Source organism: Acomys russatus, chromosome X, assembly GCF_903995435.1.
Source record: "Acomys russatus chromosome X, mAcoRus1.1, whole genome shotgun sequence".
Taxonomy (NCBI): Eukaryota; Metazoa; Chordata; class Mammalia; order Rodentia; family Muridae; genus Acomys; species Acomys russatus.
The window spans coordinates 26,344,670-26,356,232 of record NC_067169.1 but is presented as its reverse complement, the minus strand read 5'-3'; the positions used below and the strand labels follow the sequence as shown (position 1 = coordinate 26,356,232).

Genomic DNA, 11,563 nt, shown 5'->3' with positions numbered 1-11,563 from the left:
TTACACATAGACCTCCAGTTAGACCAGCACCATTTGTTGAAGATGCTATCCTTTTTCCATTGAATGGATTTGGCTTCTTTGTCAAAAATCAAGTGACCATAAGTGTGTGCATTCATATCTGGGTCTTCGATTCGATTCCACTGATCAACCAGCCTGTTGCTGTGCCAGTACCATGCTGTTTTAATTACTATTGCTTTATAGTACAGTTTGAGATCAGGTATGGAGATTCCTCCGGAGCACCTTTTATTGTACAAGATTGTTTTAGCTATTCTTGGTTTTTTGTTTTTCCATATGAAGTTCAGAATTGAACTTTCAATGTCTTTAAAAAATTGTGTAGGTATTTTGATAGGGATTGCATTGAATCTGTAGATTGCTTTTGGTAGGATGGCCATTTTTAATATGTTAATTCTCCTGATCCATGAGCAAGGAAGATCATGCCATCTTCTCAGGTCATCTTCAATCTCTTTCTTCAGAGTTTTGAAATTTTTTTCATATAAGTCCTTCACTTGCTTAGTTAGGGTAACTCCTAGATATTTTATATTGCTTGTGGCTAATGTGAAGGGTGTGGCTTTCCTAATTTCTTCCTCTGCAAGCTTGTATTTTTGTGTATAGGAAGGCTACAGACTTTTTTGAGTTAATTTTGTATCCAGCCAATTTGCTGAAGGTGTTTATCAGCTTTAGGAGTTCTCTGGTGGAATTTTGAGGGTCACTTAAGTACACTATCATATCATCTGCAAAGAGGGATAATTTGAATTCCTCCTTTCCCATTTGGATACCCTTGATCTCCTTTTGTTGTCTTATTGCTCTGGCTAGAACTTCGAGTACTATATTGAAGAGATATGGAGAGAGTGGGCAGCCTTGTCTTGTTCCCGATTTGAGAGGAATTTCCTTGAGTATCTCACCATTTACTTTGATTTTGGCTATTGGTTTGCTGTATATAGCCTTTATTATGTTGAGGAAAGTGCCTTGTATCCCCGATCTCTCTAAAACTTTAAACATGAATGGATGTTGAATTTTATCAAATGCTTTCTCTGCATCCAAGGAGATGATCATGTAGTTTTTTTATTTTCAGTTTGTTTATATGGTGGATTACATTGATGGATTTCCGTATATTAAACCATCCCTGCCTGCCTGGAATGAAGCCTACTTGGTCATGATGAATGATATCTTTGATATGTTCCTGTATTCGTTTTGCAAGTATTTTATTTAGTATTTTTGCATCTATGTTCATAAGAGAAATTGGTCTGAAATTCTCTTTCTTTGTTGAATCTTTGTGAGGTTTAGGTATCAATGAGACTATGGCCTCATAGAATGAATTTGGTAATTTTCCATCCATTTCTATCTTTTGGAGTAGCTTGAAGAGTATCGGTATTAGCTCTCCCTTGAAGGTCTGGTAGAATTCTGCACTGAAACCATCTGGCCCTGGGCTTTTTTTGGTTGGGAGACCATCGATGATTGCTTCTATTTCTGTAGGGGAAATGGGACTATTTAGCTTGTTTATCTGTTCTTCATTCAACTTTGGCAAGTGAAATGGATCAAGAAAATCGTCCATTTCCCTTAGATTTTCAAATTTTGTGGCATATATGCCTTCAAAGTAGGATCTTATGATTCTTTGAATTTCTACAGTGTCTGTTGTTATGTCTCCCTTTTCATTTCTGATTTTGTTGATTTCAATACTGTCTCTCTGCCTTTTAGTTAGTTTGGCTAATGGTCTGTCTATCTTGTTGATTTTCTCAAAGAGCCAGCTTTTGGTTTTGTTGATTCTTTGGACTGTTTTCTTAGTTTCTAATTTGTTAATTTCAGCCCTGAGTTTGATTATTTCCAGGCATCTACTCCTCTTGGGTGTTTCTGCTTCTTTTTTTTCTAGGGCTTCCAGTTGTGTTGTGAAGATGCTTATGTGCGATGTTTCCAATTTCTTTTTAAAGGCACTTAGTGCTATGAATTTTCCTCTTAGCACTGCTTTCAATGTATCCCACAAGTTTGGATATGTTGTTTCTTCATTTTCATTGAATTTCAGAAACTCCTTGATTTCTTTCTTTATTTCTTCCCTGACCCAGGTGTCATTTAGCAGAGAGTTGTTTAGTTTCCACGAACATGTAGGCTTTTTGTTGTTTCTGTTGTTGTTGAATTGCAGCCTAAAAGCATGGTGATCTGATAGGATACAAGGTATTATTTCAATCCTCTTGTATCTGTTGAGGCTTGCTTTGTGACCTACGATGTGATCAATTTTGGAGAAGGTTCCATGGGGTGCAGAGAAGAAGGTGTATTCTTTCTTGTTTGGGTGAAAGGTTCTATAGATATCTGTTAGATCCATTTGACCCATGGCATTGGTTAATGATGTTATTTCTCGGCTTAGTTTCTGTTTCAATGACTTATCCTTCAGTGAGAGTGGGGTGTTGAAGTCTCCCACTATTATTGTGTGGGGATCGATGTGTGGTTTAAGCTTTTTAAGCAGATCTTTTACAAATGTGGGTGCCCTTGTATTGGGAGCATAGATGTTCAGAATTGTGATGTCATCTTGGTTGACTTTACCTTTGATGAGTATGAAGTGTCCTTCCTCATCCCTTTTGATTAATTTTGGTTGAAAGTCTATTTTGTTCGATACTAAAATGGCTACGCCTGCTTGCTTCTTGTGACTGTTTGCTTGGAATATTTTTTTCCAACCATTTACCCTGAGGTAATGCCTTTCATTATGGGTGAGATTGTTTCTTGGATGCAGAAGAATGTTGGGTCTTGTTTATGTACCCATTCAGTTAGTCTGTGTCTTTTTATTGGAGAATTGAGGCCATTGATGTTGAGAGATATTAATGAACAGTGACTGTTAAGAGTCTTAATTTTGATGTTGTTTCCAGTTGAGCGTTTGTGTAGTTGTGTTTTTGCCATGGGATAGTTATCTATTTCCTGGGTAGTTTTGGTTGTAGCTTGACCCTTTGGGATGGAGTTTTCCTTCTAGTACCTTCTGTAAAGCTGGATTTGTGGATAGGTACTGTTTGAATTTTTTTTTTGTCATGGAATATTTTGTTTTCTCCATCAATGGTTATTGATAATTTTGCTGGGTAAAGTAGTCTGGCCTGGCATCTGTGGTCTCTTCCAACTACTGTTCTTTAGAAAAATAGGTTTCAAGTATTTTGTTAGAGGAACAGAAAACAGTCTAAGATGGGGACAGTGGTGCACAGCTTTAATCCTAGCATGGGGAGGCAAAGGGAGGTGGCTCTCTGAGAGTTTGAGGCCAGTTCCAGGCTACCTGGAACTCTAGGGGCACACAGTAAGACTCAGTCTCAAAAGAAAATAAAAAGTTCTGTAGTAGTGTGTGCCAATATTCCCACTTTACTTGGAAAGCTGAGGCAGGAAGATCATTTGAGTCCACAAGCTTGACACTTGTCTGGGGAATACAGCAAGCCACTGTTTCAGGGAAAAGAAAAAAGAAAATGACAAACAAAGCAGCAAAAGAAAAACATCTTGTCAGTTAGTGTCTGAACTTAAGTAATCATACAGCTGCAGAGATAATTTTTAGATAAAGTAGGGGATTAACTATCCAGTAATGATGAGTCCCTTCATGCTTGATGTATGGACTCAAAATAGCACCTTCTCTATTAGAAAATCACTGAGTTGACTTATTTCTTCTTACATAATGTAGATACCTTTCTTACTGATTGTTCCTCAGATTAGAAAAATAATTGGTTAGTTCCCAAAGGAGTGATAGGAGGGGAAAGAGGTAGTGTACACTCAGCTAATGTTTGATCAAAGCTTTAGGGTTTTATAGGGAATAAAAATAATTGAGATTTGAAATGAAATGTACGGATCTAGAAATACAAAGTGAGATCTGTAAAATAGAAATCAGTAAATGTTTAATTAAATTCTTAACTTCGCCACTTTCCATAATCAATATGTTTAGTATCTGTAAGCATTTCACTACATTAAAAAAAAATCTGTAAGTTGTATTTTCTCAGTCTGTTAATGAGGATGTGCATGCATGGTGACTACTGAGAAATTATAACCAATTCATAAATCAAAAGTTACTTGTAGCCAAATATCATAAACTATAATTACAAAATCTTGACCATGTGTTGTTCAGTAATGAATTATGTTTCCTGAGGGATGTGAGTTGTTTTTATTTTTTAATTAATTATTTATTTATTTGTATACAATGTAAAACAGAGGTTCTACAAATGAAAAAAGACTTAAGCAGCCGGGTGGTCGTGGTGCACGCCTTTAATCCCAGCACTCGGGAGGCAGAAGCAGGCGGATTTCTGTGAGTTCAAGGCCAACCTGGTCTACAAAGTGAGTCCAGGACAACCAAGGCTACATAGAGAAACCTTGTCTCAAAAAACCAAAAAATAAAAATAAAAAAGAAAAAGAAAGAAAGAAAGAAAGAAAGGAAGGAAGGAAGAGAAAAAGGAGAAAGACTTGGGCTACATCATATTTAAATCAGCCCTGGAGGTAAAGACCTGAAGATTTTTTGTTGAGTGAATGAGCACATGTCCTACAGAAAACCTTTAACTGAGAATATTAGTATCTGAGAGGTAATTATTGTAGTTTTTTGCAGAAAAAGCCACTAGGTTTTGTTTTAATTTAAAAAATCATCTTTGATCTTCTATCCAAAGTCTTTAATGGTCCCATGTTTCATGACTTCCAATAGCATATTCTAGACTTGGTCTTCATGGAATTTACTTCTCGTCAACCCAATTCTCTACATCTGCCAGACTAACACTTTCTCCTACCTCCAGATATTTTTGACTTAACTCTTTCTTGTTGCCCTTGTAAGGAGATACTTCAGGGTGTGATAGCTTCAAGAGTAAAATGCTTGCCTGCCACAAGAGCAGCAGGACCCAAGTTCAGCCCTCTGCACTCAGGTAAAGGCCAGGCATGGCAGCAGGTGCTGGTAATGTCAGTGCTGAGGAAGTGGAGGCAGGAATATCCCTGGGGTTCACTGGACAGCCAGCCTAACCTAATCAGTGAACTCTAGGTCTCAGTGAGGAACTCTTTCTCAAAAGCCAAGATACATCTTATGTTCACCTCTGGCCATCACATACAGCCACACAGAAATAAAAAATATACACAAATATAGGTGCATGCCCACACATACATACACTCATAAATAAATAAATAAATGCTATAGCAAACATATGCAGAGGCCCATAGCCAAATTAGACGAAGCTTGGAGAATCTTGTGGAAGAGTGGGAGAAAGGATGGTAAGAGCCAAAGGGGTCATGAATACCACAAGAAAACCTACAGAATTAGTTAATCTGCACGCATAGGGGATCACAGAGATTGAACCACCAACTAGAGAGCACGCATAGGACAAACCTAGGTTCTCTGCATACACGTAACAGATGTACAGCTTGGCCTTCATGTGGAAGTCCTAACAGCAGGAGCAAGGGCTGTCTCTGACTCTGTTGCCTTTGGGATCCTTTTCACTAATGGGACTGCATGGTCTAGCTTCAGTAGGAGAAGACTCACCTAGTCTTACTGCAGCTTAATATGTCAAGGCTGGTTGATATCCATGAGAGGCCTCTTCTTTTCTCAAGAGAAAGGGAGGAGGAGTGGATGGGGGAAGATGAGGTGAGAGGAGAGGAAAAATGGAGGAAAACTGTGGTCAAGATGTAAAGAAAATTAATTAATTATATAAAAAGAACGCTGGGGAAAAAACTTAGCAAAAAAAATCCCTTCATCTAGGAGTCTCCTTATCTTTAATCTTTAACACACATCAAGCTTACTATGCACCAGGCAGAATGCTAGGATTTAGGAAGTTAAGAGTGAATGCGATGTGGTTCCTATCCCAGAGAGCCAAAGAATACTGTTGCACAGAATGTTGCCTGTCCACCAGCAGTAATAGCAGAACTATCCCTTGATAGAAACGGCAATGCTTGGTCTATCTCAGATCCAAAGAACTGGAATTTTCCCTTTAACTACAATCACAGGTGATTCATATGTATGTCAAAGCCTGAACATCACCACGGAATGAAAGATGTTAGCCAGGTAGATAGATTGCGGCTCTATGCAATGAATGCAATGCAGTTCATATGCTTCTCAGTGACCTCTGCTTCTATATCCCTCTTGAACGCTTTCTCTACCCTCCACACTCATAATACCTGTGATAGTATTGGCATCTTCATGAGAGCTATCTGGGGAATGGGCTTCTCCGTGAGGAGTTATCTTGATTAGGTTCATTGGTGAGGGAAGACCCATCTTAAATGGAGGCAGGACCGTTTCCTGGGCAGGAGAATCTCGAGTGTATAACATGGAGAAAGCAATATGAGCTGCACTGAACATTTATCTCTCTCTGTTTGTTGCTTGTGCATTTGATGAGTCCTGCAGCTTGAAGTCTCCATGATAGACTGTACCTTTGAACTGTGAGCCAGACTAAACATTTCACCCTCAAGTTGCTTTTGTTGTTATATTTTATAACAGCACTTGGAGAAGAAACTAAGAAAATACCCATTTCTGAACAAACACAGAACAGCCTTCTACCAGCACCATAGCTTTTAAGTATAGATATTGATCTTGTTCACTGTTTTGTGCATGGAATGCACCACTTCTTCTCTAGTGTCTCCACTGCTTAAGTGCAAAGTGCTTTCGTAGCCCATGAAAAGAGCTAACATTTTCCAAGCATATATAATTAGATTAAATATTTTATTAGCATATATTAAATATGCATAAAGAGCTTCATTATGACATTTCCATACATAAATATAATGTATTTTGATCATGCATTTACTTCCCCCATAAGCCTCTCTTGTCCACTGTGTAATTTCCATTAATCCCCTTTTCAACTAATCCACCTTATACTTTCATGCTGTTTGTTTGTTTGTTTTATCTTATTTTGGTAATCCACTGTGTGTTTAATTAGGGTTGCATACAGGAATGAGGGTGCGAGGCTCGTTATAGAAACATGGACAGCTTACCAATGACTAAAACACTAAAAAAAAAACCTCTCTATTGTCCAGTGACCATTAGTTGAGTATAAATCCTCAGGGAGGTGTGGGATCTCAGGAGCCCTTCCCTACTTCATGGCAGGATACTGACAGACTCAATTGCCCAATATTCTCAAATGAAAGGCTAGGTTGGTAATGCTTATTCTTCAGAATGAATGCAAATGAATGGACACCAGATACTTCCTTTATTTCTTAGAGTTGATGTAAATGTGAGCCATAGTGCAAGCAGACATAACTCATGCCTCCTGGTGCAATTTGATGTGAAGAAACAGAAAACAGTAGCTAATGTGTGGGCCTGCAAATACCCTGTCATAAATAGCAAACACTCAGAACTAGGAAATGTACAAATGAATCTTAAACAATCTAAAAGACAGTAGGAATAGGGCAAAAATGAATATCCAAACTAGGCCAATGGCAGAAATCACAAAGATGGAATAAATGAGCCCAGTTAGTTTTGTGATTACAGTTTTTGTTAACTTGTCTAGTCTCAAACAAACAAACAAACAAACACCATAATGTAGTCTGGTGTGAATTATATTCAGAGGACTCAGGAAGCTGAAAGCAAAAGGTTTATTTGGTTTTTTAAAATTTTTTATTAATTTATTCTTGTTACATCTCAATTGTTATCCCATCCCTTGTATCCTCCCATTCCTCTCTCCCTCCCATTTTCTCCTTACTCCCTTCCCCTATGACTGTTCCTGAGGGGGATTACCTCCCCCTGTATATGCTCATAGGGTATCAAGTCTCTTCTTGGTAACCTGCTGTCCTTCCTCTGAGTGCCACCCGGTCTCCCTCTCCAGGGGAAGTTTATTTGAACTTCTCTTAATTACATAATTCTAGCCTGAACTGCAGTGTAAGACACTGTCAAGAAGTAAATAAGCAAATAAAAGTTAAAAGACAATGACCTGAACTTGAATTAAAAAATTCTTCTAAATAATATTGTTTAAACTACACATATATAAAATTAAATAGCCCAGAAATGTTGAAAAATCGCATGATCAAAAGAGCCATGTCACATAAATATTAATAAAAAAAGTTGATATAATCTGTAGTATTGTAGAGAAGTAGACTGGAAAGTAAAATCTATGTTCAAGTAACTGCTTGCAAAAATCACCAGGCATATAAAGCGCACTTATGGGTAGGCCCCATGCCCAACAACAGAGAGCCAACACAGAATGAACTCACTGGTATTTTTGTAGATTTTTGTCACATATAGCTTTGTTTGGGCCATTTCTTATTTTATTACTCTTTTGCTTGTATATGGTGGTTTCCTATTTTGTGTTTTCCTGAGTTTTGTTTATGTGTGTTTCTTTTTTTTATTTTGCCCATTTGTTTCTAAAGAGAGGTAGAGGAGGAGGTGGGGTGGAACTGGGAGGAGTTGGGGGAGAAGCAATCTTGATCAGAACAGATTGTATGAAGAAAAATTATGCTCAAACATTATAAATAATTAGAGAGAAATGAATCAAAGCCAGAAAATAAAAATGTACTACATTCTATAGAGTTACCAATAAAATATTATTACATTTTAAAAAGTCATGTCTAAGGATAACATGTTACTGAGACACATAAATACACACATTACACAAAATAACCAAAACACTTGCTGAGTGACTGAAGCTCAACTTTTCAAAGCTTCACTATGTTTTAGAAGCTAAAATAATCTCAATACATGTATACAAAAATCCACTATCAACTATCTCATTCTTTCTGATCACAACTACACTCAGAATTAAGAAAAAAATGAAAGAATACATACTAAACATACTGTATACTTTTTAATGGTTACAAAATATCATTCTACAGGTAATTATTAAAGAGTATGAAAAGCTTACAACTTAGTGAAATTATGTAATGTTCATCAGTTTGGAAGTACAGTGAAGGTGGTGTTTGACAGGAGGCCTACTGATCCAAATGCTTTATTAGGAGATTAAAGGGAATCTAAGCTTCTGTGTTAAGGAGTCAGAAAAGAAACAGGACATGTTCAAAGCATTAGCTAGATGAGAATAATCAAGATAATAGCATAAAATAAGGTAGAGTGTACTAAAATAAAAGCCAATTTTTTTTATTTTATAAGATTAGCAATAAAAATGGAGAGATGGCTCAGCTGGTGAAAGCACTTTTGGTGCAAGCACAGGGACCTGAGTTCAAATCTCCAGTACTCATGTCAAAAGCTAGACATGTACCTAAAACTCCAGAGCTGTGACAAGTTGAAATAGGAGGGCCACTGGGGTGTCCTTGCTGCCAACCTAGCTCCAATTTTAATGATAGGTCCTCTCTCAAGGACTAAGACAGAGAATGACAGAGTAGGGCATCAGATGTCCTCCTCTGGCCTCTGTATGAGTATACAGGTACATGAACCCACATACACGTGTGCTTACACCACACACAACTTAAAAAAGAAAACCACTAAGAATGGTGACAAACAACCATTAAAACACCCAAAACATAGTAGCCAAAAACCAAAGCAAGCCAAATGAGACACCAGCATTTGTAGGAAGATAGAAACGCACAACTACATACAGATTGCAACAGAAATTCCCAAGATGAGAACCACTGCACAGAATGTGGACAGCTCTTTCACAAGGCTGTCCAGGAAGCCAGGCAGATATTTAGTGCTGGGAAAACATAGACCAGTCCTTGGGATTTTGTCTGTGAGAGTAGAGAGGAAGTGGACCCCAGAGGAAATGAAAAAGACAAAGGCGTGTGCTGCAGAGCACTGGGCCTTATGGTTCGCATGCACTCTTGCCCAACTTTACTTCTGCAGAGGACAAGTGTTTCCTTTGACAAAGATGTGGGGGGTAACTTCGGGTTCCAATGGTGATTTCTTTGCCTAGAACACATGAGAATGCTTGTTCGGAAACAATAGTCAGCACGACAGTGCTGGCTTTGGAGAGTGAATTTTGTCTAAAATAAAAGCCACAGAAAGATGACTAGTGATAAAAAAAAACAAACATATTTTGAACAAAAGCATGTCACTTCCAAGTAAATAAATGTTGTTAGGTTACAAACTGGCAAGATCTGGAGAGATGGCTCAGCTGTTAAGAGCATTGGCTGCTCTTCTAGAGGACTCAAGTTGAAGTCCCACATAGTGGCTGCCTACAACCTTCTGAAACTGAGTTTCAGGGGGACCACTTCCCTATTCTTGAGTGTTTAGGCACCATTTACAAACTCGGTGCACATAAAAATAATTTAAAAACAATTTTCACATAGTTTAAGTAATAACATCAAACTACTAAGAAGGTAACTTCCTTCACAGGTGGTCATCATATAGAGCTTACTCTGTTGCTGGATTCATTGTGGTTTTGTTACTATAATTATTATTCCATGTTTTGAGATAAAGTCTTATACAGGCCAGGCTGGCAGAGAACTCAATACATAGATCAGGGTGGTCTAGTACTCAGTATGTTAACCAAGCTGCCCTCAGACTTGTGGCAATTCTCCCGCCTTAGTCTCTATAGTGCTAGGATTACATGACTTCAGATGTATGTTTTAGATGCTTTAGATGCTGTTTTCAAAAGTAAATCAAAATACTTTACCTATGATGACTCTTTTGAGGGTGGTGGTGTAGAAAGAGATGGTCAAATTCACTAATTTTATGTTTCAAAAGGTAGCTATTTATTAATATTTAATATCTTTCTTTTCTTTCTTTTTTTTTTTTTTTTTGGTTTTTCGAGACAGGGTTTTTCTTGTAGTCTTGGCTGTTTTGAACTCACTCTGTAGACCAGGCTGTCCTCGAACTCACAGCGATCCTCCTGCCTCTTCTTCCCAATAGTATTTCTTATATATTGAGGGGAACATGGTTTATATCCTTAAAAATATATATGATATTATATATATGTATAATATATATTAACATTTTATTATAGATTAAATAGAGTTAAGTTAATTAGATTCTAATTAATTAGAATAGTTAGAGCTAAATCGAGAATTCTCAACACAGGAATCTCAAATGACCAAGAAGAACTTAAAGAAATGCTCAATGTCCTTAATCATCAGGGAAACGCAAATCAAAATGACTCTTAGATTCCATCTTACACCCATCAGAATGGCTAAGATTAAAAATGGCTCAAGTGACAATACATGCTGGCTAGGATGTGGAGAAAGGGGAACATTCCTCCATTGTTGGTGGGCATGCAAACTTGCACAACCACTGTAAAAATCAATCTGGCTGTTTCTCAGAATACTGAGAATATATCTATCTCAAGATCCAGCTATTCGACTCCTGGGCAAATACCTGAAAGATACTCCACCATATCACAAGGACACTTCCCCAACTATGTTCATAGCAGCTTCATTCCTAATAGCCAGAAAATGGAGACAATACAGATGTCCCTCAACCAAAAAATGGATAAAGAAACTAGTACATTTACACAATGGACTACTACTCAGCTATTAAAAAGAAAGACATCATGAAGTTTGCAGGCAAATGGATGGAACTAGAAAAGATCATCCTGAGTGAGGTAACCCAGACCCAGAAAGACAGACATGGTCTGTACTCAATTATAGCCATATAGTACAGGATAACCATACTCTAATGTGCAGGCCCAAAAAAGATAAATTACAAGGAGGGCAAAGGAAGGATGCTTGAATCTCACTCAGGTGGGGAAATAAAATAGGCAATGGAAGT

At 37.6% G+C, this 11,563-nt stretch overlaps 1 long non-coding RNA gene across 1 annotated transcript in view; it reads right to left on the bottom strand.

The window, feature by feature from the left end:
* Nucleotides 1-3,338: 3,338 nt before the first annotated feature.
* The window catches only part of LOC127185657 (uncharacterized), a 35,180-nt gene continuing 26,955 nt past the window's right edge, over nt 3,339-11,563 (bottom strand). The window contains exon 3 of the long non-coding RNA XR_007830204.1: nt 3,339-3,402. This is a non-coding gene — a long non-coding RNA (uncharacterized LOC127185657). The remainder of the gene's footprint in view (nt 3,403-11,563) is intronic.